Here is a 6626-nt window from a genome sequence, read left to right on the forward strand (position 1 = left end):
GTGAGACTCCAGCTCAAAAAAAAAAAAAAAAAAAAACAAAGAACAGAGTACCATATGTTCTCACTCATAAGCAGACCTTGAACAATTATCAGAATACTATAAGAAAGGGATTGACAGTAATGGGAAATTGCCAGGGGAGGGGGTAGATTGGCAGTTGAGGGAAACTGCTAGGGAAGGGAGGGGCACACCTCATCCACAGGGATACCTGCATAATCAACATTTGTATACCTAACCCTGAATTGTACCCCACATCTTTATAATTAAAAAAAAAGAAAAGAAATTGTAACCAAATGCTCACCTTTACTAGGATTTACAGTTCCAACTTTCACCTCACAGGATGGATTTAGATTTTGTGGTGATTGATGCTTATATAAATTGGGGCAATAGATCAGTAAAGGAAAAATATGAAATTAGAATACACAATTAAATACAAGTGTGAATATTCATTTGAAAGGGAGAAAAATTCTCAACAAATTCCAAACATAAAAAGCTGACAAATATCACTAAATTCAGAAAAAATAATATATTTTAATTTATTAATGGCTTGACAGCAATAGAACCATTTTCCCCTTACTTTTCTTTTTGGGCTGCTTTGATAGTCTCTTTATATGACAATGATTTTGCAATATAGCTTTCTTCATGGAGAACATAAAGATGATTTAGTTTCTAGTCTAGCATAGGTGATAGAAATTTATTTTATTATTGATGCTTAGAAAAATTTCTTTAAGATTCATAACTCATTACTGGTAATGTCATGCACATTTTTAGGATCATTATCAAATTTGAGGAATTATCTCCCAAGTTTCTTTCATATATGAGCTATAAAATTTCAAGGTATTTCAAGTTTTCTTGGGTAGTGACTAATCTTAAATACTCTTTAAATTAATGACTCCCATTAACCAGTTTGTTGTTAAAATCTAGGTTGTAGTGGCATAGTATCAGTTTTATGTTACCTTAGTTGATATCAGTATTTTGAGTCAAATTGGCAAGAAATTTAAACCTTTTAAAATGTGTTTAGCTATTTCACTTCTTCATTAATTGCATTTTCAAACTGCCCAAGAATCCATTTCTTACTTTTATCTGAAATTTATGTCTTTCTCTTAATCATTTATTGCTCCTAGTATAGTCTAAAGTTTCTTTTGCTACGTTTCTTGCTAAATTTTTTTGCTATTTTTCTTGATGTCAGAATAATTTTTATTGATTTCATCAGTCATCTTTATCACCGTTGTTGTATATTCCATTAATGTTTTATCAAAATTTCCTTTCAGTTCTTTTGAAATAAATTTAAATATGACAAGAGGTGCCCATTCAGGACTCGGTAATTTATCATCTGTTTTATCGAGATATTCCAAAATGCATTTAGAAATTGCAGCTAAAATGGCATATTTGGACTTAACTTTTTGAAAAAAACCTTTTTTTTGCACCTCATTTGTGATTTGATTTTTCTTCTGAATATTTGAAAATGCATGTTTGAATCCTTGAAATGTTACTCTATTCCTGATGCAAAGTTGAATAGTTTTATAATGGGCATGGCATCTCATTACATTTCTTAGATTATTTAAAGAAAACTCTACATTGGAATGATACCACCAAGATAGCAGGATAGAAGATAACCCATTCATATCCCCCCATAACAACAAGGATTCTGCACCCATCCACAGTCAGTCTCTCTCTGTAGGAGCCTCATGATTCAGGTAGGAGTTTGTGAAAACCCAGTGGAGCCCAAGACTTAAGAAGGCTATTTTGAGAGTGCAGACTGACACCCAGGTAGTTGATACACCCCACTGGGTTCAAGCCTAGAAATGATCCAGTCGCCCAGGGGTCTTAGCTACAGCCTCATTTGCCCCTGAGTCTGCAACCAAAACCATTTCCCAAGGTTCAGAAGGAATTGTGCACACTAGTGCCTTAGTGGAAAGGCTCATCTGCCTGCTAACGTAGACCTTAGCAGTGAATCTGAAAGTTGCTGTTTCAGCCTTCCCCAACTGCAGTCCCAGCTCAGAGCTGCTTTCACAAGGACCAGAAAGAGACCTGCCTATATTTCACAGCCTTGGCATCTGAGCTTCCCTGGTGGGGTCCCTAGTCTCTGTCCCACAGCAGAGCCCAAGGGCAACCAGTCTTAGCTCCACTCCTTCTTGCTGCAGTTGGGCAACTGTCCTGTCTTTGCTGACAAGATGCATACATGTCTGGACCGATGAGATGGGCTTTCAAGCTTCCATCCCATAGCAGATCCAGTATCAGAGGCACCAGTATCAGCTCTGGTCCTTCCCCCTGCAAACAGGGAACTATCCCATCATCTGTACAGGAATTTCCTGGGAGATACATGCCCCTCTGGGTCAATGAAACTGGACTTTCCATCCTTGACTCTACCCTACAGCAGAACCCTCAGGGGCCCAGTTTTAGCTCTAGTCTATCCCACAAATTTGGGAAACTACCTTGTCTATGCTGAGACAGTGGGGAGGTGCTTGCCTGTACAGGCCAATGAGATGGACTTTCCAGCCTCTTTCTCACAGTGGATTCTGAGGAGGCCTAGTCTTAGCTCTGGCCACTCCACTGCAGTCAGGGAACTATTCCATCTATCTGGAAACTAGATGGATGACACACATCTCTCTGAACTGAAACTGGGCTCTCCAGCTTCTGTCCCACAGAAGATCCCAAGGATCTCAGGAGATTTTCAAGGATTCCAGTCTCAGCTCCAGCCCTTCCTGCTGGGGTCAGGGAATTATCCCATCTGTGCAGGGACCTGCTAGAAGATGCATGCCTGCAAAGCTAACATAATAAGCAGGCTAGCCTCTATTCTATATTGGATTCTGAGGGGGCTCAGTCTCAGCTCCAGCCCTTCCTATTGCAGTTGAGTGACTACCCCAGGGAACTTGCTCAGGGAACTCAGGGAACTCAGGGAACTGTTGGGTAACACATGCTTCTCTGAACCAATAAGATGAGCCCATCAGCCTCCTTCCCACAGAAGATCCCAAAGAGGCCCAGTCTCATCTCCAGCCTCTGTCTTGCTGCATTTGGGAATCCATTCTATTTGTGCATACACCTGCTGGGAGGCACACCCATCTGGGCCACTGGAACAGTCTTCTTGACTCAGTCCCTGGACAGCATCTGGACATAGTCCCAGTACCTTCCTTGGGTCTTCCCTAGATCACATCAACCTCAGAACTCTCTCAAGACTCATGGCAAGCCTGGGCTTAGAGTGTCCTCTAGTGCTGAGATGGCTGTAGTGATTACTGGTTCAGGGAACACAACAGTTAGTTGGCTTAGAATACCTGGAAGGTCCCCTGAAGAAGGACAGGCATTCACAAAACCAGAGTGCAAAAACTAAAAAAATATCTAATTCCTTCTATGCACAAACATCATCACACTTCCACAAGCATCAAGATCATTCAGGAAATATGACCTCATCAGACAGACAAAATAAAGGTCCAGAGACTTCCCCCAAAGTGGTAGATATATGTGATCAAATAATTCAAAATGGTTATTTTAAGAAGTTCAACAAACTTCAAGAAAAAGTGGAGAATAAATTCAGAAATATATCAAAATGCTGATATAAGTATGCACAGTAAAGCCATGCTGATGAGGTCTTAGATGGAAATGAGGTCTTAGATGAAAATGAGAAGTTCATTGGGAACTGGAGCAGAGGTCACGCTTGTTATGCTTTAGCAAAGAATTCAGCTGAATTGTGTCTGTGTCCCTATCCAAGGACACTGTGTCCCTATCCAAGTCATGAAAGGCTGATCTTGAGAGTGATAACTTATGGTATCTGACAGAAGAAATTTCTAAGCAGCAAAGTATTCGAGGGGTGGCATGGCTGTTTCTAATAGCCTATGATCAGATATAGGAACAAAGGAATGACTTAAATTTGGAACTTATAATTAAAAGGGAAGCAGAGTGTAAACATTTGGAAAATATGAAGCCTGGCTACGTGGTAGAGAAGAACAAAGCAGCGAAACCACTTGTGTGGGAAATTAGCACGGCTAAAAGGGAGTCAAATGTTAATATTCAAGACAATGGGGAAGAGGCCTTAATGGCATTTCAGAAATCTTCTAGGCTATCCTTTCCATCATGGACCCAGAGGACTAGAAGGAAAGAATTTCAGGGGCTAACCTGCCCTGCTGCTCTCCATCTCCTCAGGATGCCTCTCCTCACGTTCCAGCAGCTCCTGCTCCAGCCTTGGTTCAGAGGGCCCCAGATACTACTCAGGCTGCTGCTCTGGAGGGCACAAGCTGTAAGCTTGGAGTCTTCTATGTCGTGTTAAGTCTGCTGTTGCACAGAATGCAAGAGTGAAGGAGGTTTGGAAGCTTCCACCTAGATTTCAGAGGATGTACCCCATGACCAAAAGACATAAAAATGGTCTTGCCACTTGAAATACACATGCTGTCTTGAGTGATGTCAGTGAAACACTAGAATGAGATAGCAGGGCCCAGAAGAGTTCCATAATAAAATGGAAATGGTTTACACAGGAGCATCCTACCTGGGAAATGCAAAAAGGAGATATAAGCAGGGAGCCTCTTTTCCCGTGGGAGTGACTCAGGGACTGTAAGAGAAGCTACTTGATTCTACAGGGCCGGATCAACCCAGCTCTCACTTGAGAAAGAACTGCTTGATTTGTGGATAGCAGTTCCAAAGTGAACAGACAATGCCCTGGTTCGGTGCTACTACTGCAATTGAAGAAGAGTCAAGAAAATTTTTCTTTTTCTTTTGAGCTATTTGTAATTTTCCGCAGTTGGGCAAATATACTTTGTGAGCAAAACTGAAACACTTACCTATTATCTCTCTAGCTGATTTTTTCGAAACTTAAAAATATTTATGAATATGATTTGATGTCAATATAGTTATTAGCACAAATCAATATGTTTTCTCTTTTAATATTGGCTACACAGGTTATTTTACCAAGGATTTGACTGGAATGATATATTTTTAGATATAACCAGACTGCTTTGAGGCACTAAGGTTGAGACAACATAAATTCCCTTGTAAAGACTAGCCAGGTACCTTGTCTATAAGTTTCCCTTAACTAGGGTCCTGACCTTGTGGGAGGTAAACAATGTTACTTTCTGACAGGCCCAGAAACCTCAGGAATTCACCCAATTCACATGGCATAGTCTGATGGCAAATATTTAGCTTGGTTTTCTAGCCTTGAGGCTTTTAAAAGTCTAGTTGGAAATTTCTTACAAAAGTTTCAGCAAAGCCAACATAAAGGGACTCTGTATGGCAAATGGCTATTCTTGCTGCACTTTATGAAAATAATCAGGACAAGTAGATTAAGACTAACATTTATTTTGTAGATAAATTGACTTTACCATGTTTTCTCTTCGGTAGAAAAGGGGGACTGGAGAGAGAAATATGTTTCAGAAGTAAACTAAAGCACATCTGTTATTAGATTCCAATTCTGACCATTGTTTTGGAGTTTTTATTTTCCTATGATTTATAATAGGCTGAATTATTTCCCAGCTATAAGTCTCCAAGGTGGAACCAGATTTTATTTAATGTATTTATTTATTTAAGTGAAAAAGCAAACTTTTTTATTGTATACAGTGTAGAATATAACGCAGCTTGGCAGGGTGCACATGGACCTGCACAGGGGTAAATATTTCAAGTCAACTGGCAGGTTAAAGCCTTTTCCATACTCTGGAAGAGAAGTAAACAAGCAAACACATAACTCCTCCAAAACCCCTCAAAGAACAAAAACCGTTCAGGAGGTGCATGAGTCCAATGTGAATGCAATGGTGATGTGGCCATCCTATGTCCCATGACAGCCCAGGTCACGTAGTTACAGCAGGAGAGGGTAGCTCAAGCTACAAAGGGTTATTTTCTTAATTGCTGAGACAACATAAATCCACCCCCCAAAAAAATTCCAAACCAGAGTAAATAAAGGAATAAAAAAACAAATCTAAATAGTATTTAAAACAAATAGATCTCTAGCCAGTTGGGGGGTAAAATTTGCATCTGTGTATAGGTTAGAAAGCTATAAATATGGTTTAGAAAGAGTCTTTGATGAGAGAGTACAATGCCAATTAAGGCCCAAGCTATAGGCTCACCACCTTTGTGAGCTAATTAGCTTCTAATAGAGGAGAATCTTGTTTCCATAGCTATGAAGTACACCCCTTATCCCTGCAAACCTCTTTACAAATGTGCTGTGGTCCATAAGGGGGACTGCTGGAGGCTATGGCATGCTTTGTTAATAGAAAAGCAGTTCAAAGCATTTTTCTTACACTCACGGAGTCAGCACTGCCTGCTACACACATGAACAGCTGTGCAGTCCTTCTTAATGCGCTGTGTTGTAGGGAGCCTAGAATTCTACCAACAGCGCAGGCAGCAAGATACTGCCAGTTTCTAGAAACTTTTCCTCTACTTTGAGCTTAACTTTCACATAGCTTTAGCTTGGTTGTTTGCAATCTTTCCAATATAATACAACAATCAGAATAAACTTTTTTTTGTTTTGAGTTGGAGTCTCACTCTGTCGCCCAGACTGGAGTGCAGTGGCCGCTCCCGGCCACCGCAGCCTTGACATGCTGGGCTCTGGCGATCCTTCCGCCTCAGCCTTCCAAGTAGCTGGAACTACAGGCGTGAGCTACCACACCCAACTAATTTTCTGATTTATTGTAGAGATGAGGTCTCGCCAA

The sequence above is a fragment of the Carlito syrichta genome, unplaced genomic scaffold (genome assembly GCF_000164805.1).
Source record: "Carlito syrichta isolate Samal-C Ts95f unplaced genomic scaffold, Tarsius_syrichta-2.0.1 Scaffold288713, whole genome shotgun sequence".
NCBI classification, from domain to species: domain Eukaryota; kingdom Metazoa; phylum Chordata; class Mammalia; order Primates; family Tarsiidae; genus Carlito; species Carlito syrichta.